Source organism: Triticum dicoccoides, chromosome 4B, assembly GCF_002162155.2.
Source record: "Triticum dicoccoides isolate Atlit2015 ecotype Zavitan chromosome 4B, WEW_v2.0, whole genome shotgun sequence".
NCBI classification, from domain to species: domain Eukaryota; kingdom Viridiplantae; phylum Streptophyta; class Magnoliopsida; order Poales; family Poaceae; genus Triticum; species Triticum dicoccoides.
In genome coordinates, this window is record NC_041387.1 from 52433542 (window position 1) to 52443108 (window position 9567).

The following is a 9567-nucleotide window of genomic DNA, read 5'->3' on the forward strand; positions in this document are numbered from 1 at the left end:
TTCAGAATCGTGGGGCTGGAAAGCGCGTTAAACCCTGCAAGGCTCCGTGTAGGTCGAGTCTTAGAATTAAAAACCTCTCCTTCAGATGAAGGCCTTATTTTGGAATATCAGAGGTTTCTGCGCTAGGGGGCGCAGGGATCAACTCAAAGATCTGGTGCGGTCTGAAAATGTCGATTTTATTGGCCTTGTTGAGACCCTTAAACCCTCCTTCTCCCCGAGTGAACTTTCGGCTGTTGCTGGGATAGATAGATTCAATTGGAATTTTGTGGCCTCTGTTGGTCAGTCGGGTGGCTTTCTTCTAGGCACTAATATTAATGTATTTGATTTTGTTGCTTTTGACCATGGTATTTACTGGGCTAGCACGGTGGTCTCCCTTCGTTCCCTTAATTCTGTTCTCGAGATCATGGTGGTTTATGGCCCGGCAGACCACTCTCTCTCCTACAATTTCTTGGACGAGATCTATAATAAAATTGATTCCTGTCAGCTTCCCCTTTTGATTGGGGGTGATTTTAACCTATTGAGATATCCCTCTGATAAGAGCTCCTCTAACTTCTCTTGGGCTCGGGCTGAGGCCTTCAATGCTTTCATTAGGGATACTACCATTCGTGAAGTCCCTAGGGTTGGGGCCCGTTTCACCTGGACTAACCGCCAAGCTTCCCCCATTCGCTCAGTTCTTGATAGGGTTTTCCTCTGCCCTGACTGGGATGCTCTATTTCCCCGGGTTTGTCTTCGTGCCCTTCCCATTGTAGGATCTAATCACGCCCCCCTAATCCTTGATGATGGGACTCGTTCAGTTGGCTGCCATAGGTTTCAATTCGATGCGTCTTGGCTCTTAGTGGAGGGATTTTCCATCTTGTTGGCTCAGAAGATTACGGCCTTTCTTTCCTCTCCTCATCGCTCTTTTGGTCCAATGGATGATTGGCATCAAGTTTCCTACTGCCTGCGTAAATATCTTAGAGGATGGTCTAAGAATCACTTTGCTGAGTCAAGGCGTGACAAAGCGAGGCTGGTAGCCCAAATTGGCGATCTCGATGACCGTGCGGATACTTCTGGTCTCTCTGAGGTCAAATGGTAGCTCCGGTATGGTCTAGAAAAGGCGCTCTTGGATATCCATCGGCAGGAGGAAGTTTATTGGAAGCAAAGAGGCACGATTAACTGGACCCTTAAGGGCATGCGCCCACTGCCTATTTCTTCGCCATTGCGAATGGTAGGCGTCGAAGATGCTTAATTGATAGCCTGCTGATTGATGGTGTTAGAGTTTCTGACCCTCCGGTCATTCTTCGCCATGTGGTCCAATTCTTCTCTAACTTGTTAGCGGCTAAACTTGCGCTGGGCTTTAAGCTTGCACCGGCCTTCTGGTCTCCCCATGAGCAGCTGTCGAGCGCTGATAATGATCTCCTGTTATCCCCCCCCTTCCTAAGAGGAAATCTTCGATACGATTAGGTCCGCCAATTCTAATGCGGCTTCAGGCCATGACGGTTTCTCCATTCCTTTCTTTAGGCAATTTTGGCCTCAGCTAAAAGGTCTTATTAAAGCAATTATCCAAGGATTTTGGCTGGGCATTATTGATATCTCGAGGCTCAACTACGCGGTTCTCACCCTTATCCCTAAAATCAAAGGTGCTGACTTGATTTTGCAATTTAGGCCCATTGCTTTAATTAACAACTTTGCGAAGATGCCAGCTAAAGGCATGGCCAATAAAGTTTCCCCAATAGTGCATCGGGTCATTAGCCCTTTCCAATCCGCTTTCATTAAAGGGAGATACATCTTGGATGGGGTGCTTTGCTTGCATGAGATTATCCATGATCTGCGGATTAAGGGAACCAAGGCTGTGGTCCTTAAGCTCGATTTTGAGAAGGCTTACGACTCGGTGAGTTGGGATTTTCTTCGGCAAGTCTTACTGGCAAAGGGCTTCGAAGGTCCGGTGATGCAGCGTCTGATGCAACTTGTGGCTGGTGGGCACACGGATGTGGTTGTAAATGGCCAAACTAGTGATTTTTTTGCTAATGGTAGGGGCCTTAGTCAAGGGGATCCGGCGTCCCCTTTGCTTTTCAATTTTGTTGCCGATGCTTTATCTCGTATCCTCTCTTGTGCCGCGCTGGCTGGGCACATTTCCCCGGTGAGCTCTCACCTTATTCCTCATGGCATTACTCACCTTCAATATGCGGACGACACCATCATTATGGTGGAGCTCAATGAGACCAGTCTCACTAATCTGAAATTTCTTTTGCTCTGCTTCGAAGCTCTTTCGGGACTTAAAATTAATTTTTCCAAGAGCGAGGTTATTGTGACTGGGGTGTCGGATCTGGAAGCTCAACGGGTGGCTCACCTTCTGAACTGCTCCCTTGGCTCTTACCCTCTCAAATATTTGGGCTTACCTATTTCTCCGTTCAAGCTCTTGGCAAAAGATTTTGCCCCGGTGGTAGCGAAAGTTGGCAATAGAGTCCTTCCTTGGAGAGGACGGTATAACACGCAGGCGGGCAAGGTTGCCCTTACCAATTCGTGCCTCTCTTCTCTCCCGATGTTCCTTATGGGTTTCTACCTTCTGTCTGGCGGAATTCATGCTGGTTTCGACAAGCATAGGGGAGCCTTTTACTGGAACTCTGCCGACAACAAACGCAAATATAGGTTGGTCAGATGGAACATCATTTGCCGCCGTAAGGACAAGGGTGGTCTTGGCATTATTAATACGAGAGTTATGAACAATTGCATTTTGATAAAATGGTGGTGGAAGATAATGTCTCTTGAGGATCGCCCAATCTGGCTATCGATTCTTAAATCTAAATATTTCCCCGCCTCGAGCCCTATGTTTGCCTCAGCTTCTGGTGGTTCTCAATTTTGGCGTCAGCTGGTTAAAGTGCCGCCGATTTTCCGGCCCCTTGTCAAATTTGTTGTCAGGAATGGTAAGTCCACTCGGTTTTGGTTAGACTGGTGGGTCGGGGACACCACGCTTGCGTTTGCCTTTCCGTCCCTGTTCTCCTACTGTGCTGATCCCGAGATCTCTATCTTTGAGCTCTCGGTTCAGGGTTGGGTGTTAGATTTCCGGCGCTCTCTTTCCCCTATAGAGTTGGAAGACTGGCAGCGCCTTACTGCTTGCTTCCCCCTGCTCTCAGAGGAAGAGGATTCCGTGGTGTGGCCCCTTTCCTCTTCGGGGTGCTTCTCCGTTAAGTCGGCTTATTCGAAGCTTATTTTCGGTGGCCGCTCTATGAAGTTTAAGGATATTTGGTCAGCCCGTATCCCCCCTAAAATTAATTTTTTTTATGGCAAGATGTCCGCTGTAAGCTTCCGGCGGCTGATCAAATTAAGAAGAGGAACGGGCCGGGCACTGATAGGTGCGTGTTATGTGGGGCTCTTGAGAACTCTGAGCATATTTTCTTCCATTGCTCCTTAGCTATACTCATGTGGAGTTGCATCAGACTTTGGCTCCAGGTTAACTGGACTCCCTCCTCCTTTGAGGACCTGAGACAATACTCTAATTCCTTATCAGGCCAGTCCAAGAGGGTCTTCTTAGTGGGCTGGGCTGTGATCGGTTGGTCGCTGTGGACTACTAGGAACAAGTTCTCGATTGAACACATTTTTCCGGCTAACCCTGTCAGTTGCTTATTTAAAGCCAATGTCTTTTTGCAGCAGTGGAGATTATTGACTAAGGAAGGGGACCGTCAGGCGTTCGACGTCATGCTATCCAAAATGAAATCTACGGCGTCTTCCCTGCTTCCGCGCTCTTCGAGGACGGCTTCCTAATTCCTCTGCTGGGGATCTCTGTTTTGCTGGCCTGCGTGCCATGTTAGGCTGGAGGCCTTGTATTGTTATTTATGTTCTGTGGCCTTTAAACTTGTGAGCTGTATGGTACTGGTGGTATAACTCTGCCTGGTGGCTTTATCTATAAAGTCGGGCTAATGCCTTTTCTCTAAAAAAACAGCAGTATTCGTGTAAGTTGGGCCTTGCAGCTTTGTTGCGCCACCTTGGGGTAAATTATGGTCTCGTCTACCCGACAAACATTAGCACTAAGCAAAAGAAGGCTAATGCGCCTAAAGAAGCTAGGATCTGAATATCCAGCATACGTCAGAGGCATGAAAAATCAAACGTTTTTCATGAGAAATTATGTTCGCCGAGGATACCAAGTTTAGATAATGAGCATGACAGATTCGTACAAATTAGCTTTTAAACTAAATTTATCATCATCACACCCATATAAATTGTCATGAAAAATGCCAGGTTTTTCATGCCGTTTTCGGAGAGCAAAAGAATGCTGATCAGCCGCTGTCCGACCGGACAAAAAACATACCATTGTTGAATAAAGAAAAATGGATATACTTAGCCTGGAGTCCGACTTGAAAGAGTGTCGCTGAGCATGTCCGCCCGGCCGGCAAGGTTGGCGCAGCCCGTTCTTTAATGGCGACGGTCAAGAAAGCCGACAGCTTGAAATATTATTGATAAACCCCAAGGCCGGGAAAAGAACAAAACCTCCATAGTTTCCCACTACTACTTGACACGCAGGCTATATTCAAGCACGCTGTCACCTACGCGTGTTTCTAGCTAGTGAATACACCCGCATCTGTGCCGTCGGCGCGCGTTAAGCGGCCACGACAGCGCCGAGCCTGCGTGCCGGCCTCGCCGTGGACCCGACGACGCAGCTCCTGCTTTTTGGGCCCAGCGTCGCGGCGTCATCGTCGAGCCCGAACTCGCATGGCCGGTCCTCGTCGATCCTCCCAATGGCCACGCTCTGGCTCCGCGGCCCGATGCCGGCGGGCCTGGGCGGACCGGCGCGCGAGGCGGTCCTGACGAGCTCACGCACGTCGGCGTCATCGCCGTCACGCCCGCCGAGTAGTGGAAGTGGAACCTGTGGCTCCGGCTCCGGGACACGGCCGCTATGCCCACCGGCTCGCGCCCCGCCACGCAGGCCGCCATCTGGCTCACGTAGAGGTTGCGCTCGCAGGCGGATCCATGGCGGAGCAGGCGGAGCGCTCGGCTGAACAAACCGAGGCGGCTCGCGCGGGGATGACGAATTTGCCCGACGGCCACGACGGGTATGCAGCCCCAGGGTTGCGGCGACGACGAGAAGCCGGCCGGAGACCCGACGCGCTTTGCTGGCTCCAGGACGTGTACAGGCCGTGGCCGCCGGGCGAATTCATCATCCCCGCGCGAGCTGCCTCGGTTTGTTCGGCAGAGCGCTCCGCCTGCTCCGCCACCGCCGCGAGCGCCGCCCTGTCTCGGGCCTTCTTGGCATTCGCCCTATTTCGCCAGTCGGTGATAACAGCCTCCCGACGGTTAACTTCCGCCCTCCAGTCAACGTTAGACATGGCCGGGGGCTTGGACGGGGGCGCCCTCTGCTTCCTCTGTTTCGGCTAGGTGGCGGAAGCGGTGGCATCTGTCACGGCACAGGGGGCACGTACTTCTTCGGCAGCATGACGGCCGGCTGGGAGGGGAGGAGGAGGAAATTGGCGGGAGGAATGAAGAGTGAGAGGGAAGCCAAGGGGGAAAGCAGGAGGAAACGGTGGGAAAAGGGCCTCCTCTCACCGACAGAGCGGCCCTACGCCCCTTTTCGCTTCTGTCGGCACCCCCAGGCGCCCCCAGATGCTTGGGTACGGCTCGGGTTCGCCGACTATTATTTCGGCCCAAACTGGCGCTAAATGAGATCCTGGGGGCGCGACTAGGACGATTTTCGGCCGCCGGCGCTAAAAAAAATGGATTGGGGGGGTCTATTGGGGGCGCGGCTGGAGATGGTGTTAGCTGTCAGGCAGTGCTGCTTACCCGGTTTCGAGGTAGAAGGGCAGAGGGCAATGGAATCCATGTAGATGGGTGACCACCGTGGGAAGGTGAGGCCGAGGGCGAGAGCAGCAGAAGCAGTGAGGCATCTAATTAATAGAAGTTCATCATCACATTAAAACCAAAGTACATAAAAAGTTCTCATTGAACAACATATAGCTCTTCAGAGCATCTAATTAAATCATACATTGAAACAATGCAAAACATTTCAATGCAACAACAAATGCGATTATAACCGCAACCAAGGTAACAATTGATCCAACGGCATAATGATACCAAGCATCAATATGAATGGCATATTTTCTAATCTTTCTAATCTCAAAATGCATTGCATCCATCTTGATCTTGTGATCATCGACGACATCCGCAACATGCAACTCCAATATTTTCTTCTCCTCCTCAATTTTTTTCAATGTTTCCTTCAAGTAATTGTTTTCTTCTTTAACTAAATTTAACCTCTCGACAATATGGTCGGTTGAAATTTCCGTTTCACATACCTCCTAGATAAAAAAACCTATGTCATGTCGCTCGGCATAATTGTCATAAACACTAAATGAAACTAATAGTTATAAAAGATTATATATATATATATATATATATATATATATATATATATATATATATATATATATACACGACATCTGAATCATAGACAGGAGGAGAGCCAACGGAGACGGTTACCAAAACCATCGCACTATATAATAACAAACAATAATAAGTAAGAAAACTACACAAGTATCTATCTAAATCATACAAGTAAGAACTTTTTTCTTTTAAAAAGAAGATAAGATCAAGAGGCTCACCACGGTGGTGCTGACGACGAGATCGGCACAGGCGATCAACGGAGGTGAGGACGAGGACGGGACAGGACGGACCGCCAAACCTAGACAAATCTTGAGGAAAATGAAGTTTGGACAAGGAGTTTCGAGAAGAGAAAGCTTATGTGTGGCTCGGGCATTTCATCGAACACCTCATGTGCATAGGAGGTGAACTAGAGCACCACAAAGCTCTCCAACGGCCAACCAAAAAAACAGAGCAGTGGAGTGCTCTGCTCGCGGGCGAGGGAGTATATATAGGCATCTCATTGGTCCTGGTTTATGACTGAAACCGGGACTAAAGGACACCCTTTTGTCCCGGTTGCAGCCACGAACATGGACCAATGGTCGTGGGCCAGGAACGAGGCCCATTGGTCCCTGTTCGTGTCTGGAACAGGGACGAAAGGGCTCAGACAAACCGGGACCAATGCCCCACAAGGCCCGGCCGTCCCCCTGTCCTCACGAACCAGGACCTATGCCCCCATGGGTCCCGGTTCGTGATTAAACCGGGACTAATGGGCTGACCCGGCTTGGACCAAAGCCCTGTTTTCTACTAGTGTTACCGCGTCACATTCATGTTGGCCTAGAGCATGCAATGGTCGGCATTAATGTTGTGCGACGTGAGGGCAGCGGTGACAGCCGTGACCTCTCGGGCGTCGCCGCTTCAATGCGGACGCCGCGTCCTGAGAAACCAACTCCGGTCACTGCGCCGCATTGAAGCGGGTCGACCGGCCCTTCGCATGGCATGGCCACGGTGTCGTCTCCAAGCCCCTTCCTCCTCCCCGAGCCCTTCCTCCTCCTCCTCCATCGTTGAATAGAGAAAGAAGTATAGTCGACTGGAGTCCGAGAGACAAGAGAGTCGCTGAGCATGCATGTCCGCCCAGCTGGTAAGGTTGGCGCAGTCTATTCTTTAATGGCGACGGTCAAGAAAACCAACAACTTTGAAATATTATTAGTAATCCAACCCCAAGGCCGGGAAAAGAACACCTGAGATCTAGTTTGAAAGATTTCGATGCGAGGAATCCAACGGTTGAAACGGTTCGAGATTTAGTCGCATGGTTTATGAGTTAAAACGTTTTGAATAAACAAGTCTATGAAAAAGGAAGTCGCGAAATGACGCACAACCTAATGAGGTGGGAGTGATTTTTGTAAAAAGTACTGATTTCGAAAAGAAGACAAATCAGCCGCCATCTAACCGAACACGAAACATTCCGTTGTTGAATGAAGAAAACCGGATACATCGATCGCCTCGAGTCCGAGAGAAAAGAGAGTCGCTGAGCACGTCCACCCGGCCGGCATGGTTGGGGCATGCCGTTCTTTAATGGCGACGGTCAAGGAAGCTGACAGCTTTGAAATATTATGAATAGTCCCTGAGGCCGGAAAAAGAACAAAAACTCCATAGTTTTTCACTACTTTGACACGCAGCAAGTGAGCGTAGCACTCAAATTAATCGGACGCATCAGTCCGGACCGGCAACTAGTACAGTACATTCAAGCACACTGTCACCTACGCGCCTCCGCACATTTCTAGCTAGTGAGTCGACGGTCGGACCGCCATCCGTGCCGTCGGCGAGCGTTAAGCGGTCGCGACAGCGCCGAGCCTGCGCGGCGTCTTGGCCGTGGACCCGACGGCGCAGCTCCTGCTCCTTGGGCCCAGCGCATGCGCCGCGGCGCCGTCGTCGAGCCCGAACTCGCAGGGGCGGTCCTCGTCGATCCTCCCGATGGCCACGCTCTGGCTCCGCGGCCCGACGCCGGCGGGCCTGGGCGGCCCGGCGCGCGAGGCGGCCCTTATGAGCTCACGCACGTCGGCCTCGGCGCCGTCGCCGCCCGCCGAGTGGTGGAAGTGGAACCCGTGGCTCCGGCTCCGGGACACGGCCGCTATGCCCACCGGCCCGCGTCCCGCCGCGCAGGCCGCCATCCGGCTCACGTAGAGGTCGCGCGCGCGGACCAGCGCGCGGAACGGCGCCCGCACGCACCGCCCCAGCATGGCCAGCGCGCGCACGCCCCTACTCGCCGCCGACATATCTGATCGAAGGCGACGCCTTTGCCGTTTGTTAGCGGCTGGAGACGGCGTACAAATTGTAGTGCTTGTGCTTGTGCTTGTCGTTGGGGCTATATATGAAGGGATCGGCGACTCGTTCTGGGTCAAGTGACGTGAGGCGTTGTAGGTGGAGGGCTGGTTGCGGAGCACAGAAGGTCTGACTCGCTTGGTCATCCTTTTCGGTGCGGGGCTCCGGTTCGGTATGGCCGGTTCAAATCGGACGTGCTCTGTCTGGCATGTCTATGTGGACGTCGCGTTGATGAGTGCAGCAACGATGAATGCTCATCTACTGAAAGTCAACGAGAACTTAAAGCGTGTCATACATACGTGCTACGATCATTTGAAAAGTTTTGAACAAAAGACTTGGTCGGTTATTTTAATGTTATTGGGTTCGAGATGCTGTGATTAGAGTTGGCCGGAAGCAAATTCAAGTTCATGGTGTGGTTGCACTCACTGATTTTTACTAGATGGTGCCCCGCGTGTTGATGCGGAATTGAAGATTCGATTTCTTTATTCGCAAAACAGAAGAATATTTGATTTCTAAAAACTGCATAGAATGTGTAAATCTATTCATTAAGATTCAAATCATGTGAGAAGTTTAGCATTCCACAAGAAAATAAAAGTAATCTTAAGATAAGAGTTTTAGCATTCCACAAGAAAATGCAACATTACCCGCAACAACAACAAAAAAGCAAATGCAACAAGATTTCGGCCGCAAAAAATAGATTTAAAATTCACTTGAGAATATACTAATGCATGTTGCCTGCAGGGAGGTTTTAATGGTAGTTCACACGGGAGATGGGGTTTTTTTTCGGAAAAAACTTTCGATCTATTCAGCATCTGTCAAGGAAGTACAAAGAACATAAGAAGTAAAAAATTACATCCAGAACCGTAGACCACCTAGCGACGACTACAAGCACTGGAGCGAGCCGAAGGCGTGCCGCCG

The 9567-nt window shown here is 50.6% G+C and overlaps 1 protein-coding gene across 2 annotated transcripts in view; it reads right to left on the minus strand.

Annotated features, from left to right (window-relative positions):
• The window catches only part of LOC119294947 (serine carboxypeptidase-like 7), a 26972-nt gene that overhangs the window by 11911 nt on the left and 5494 nt on the right, over positions 1–9567 (minus strand). The window lies entirely within an intron of this gene.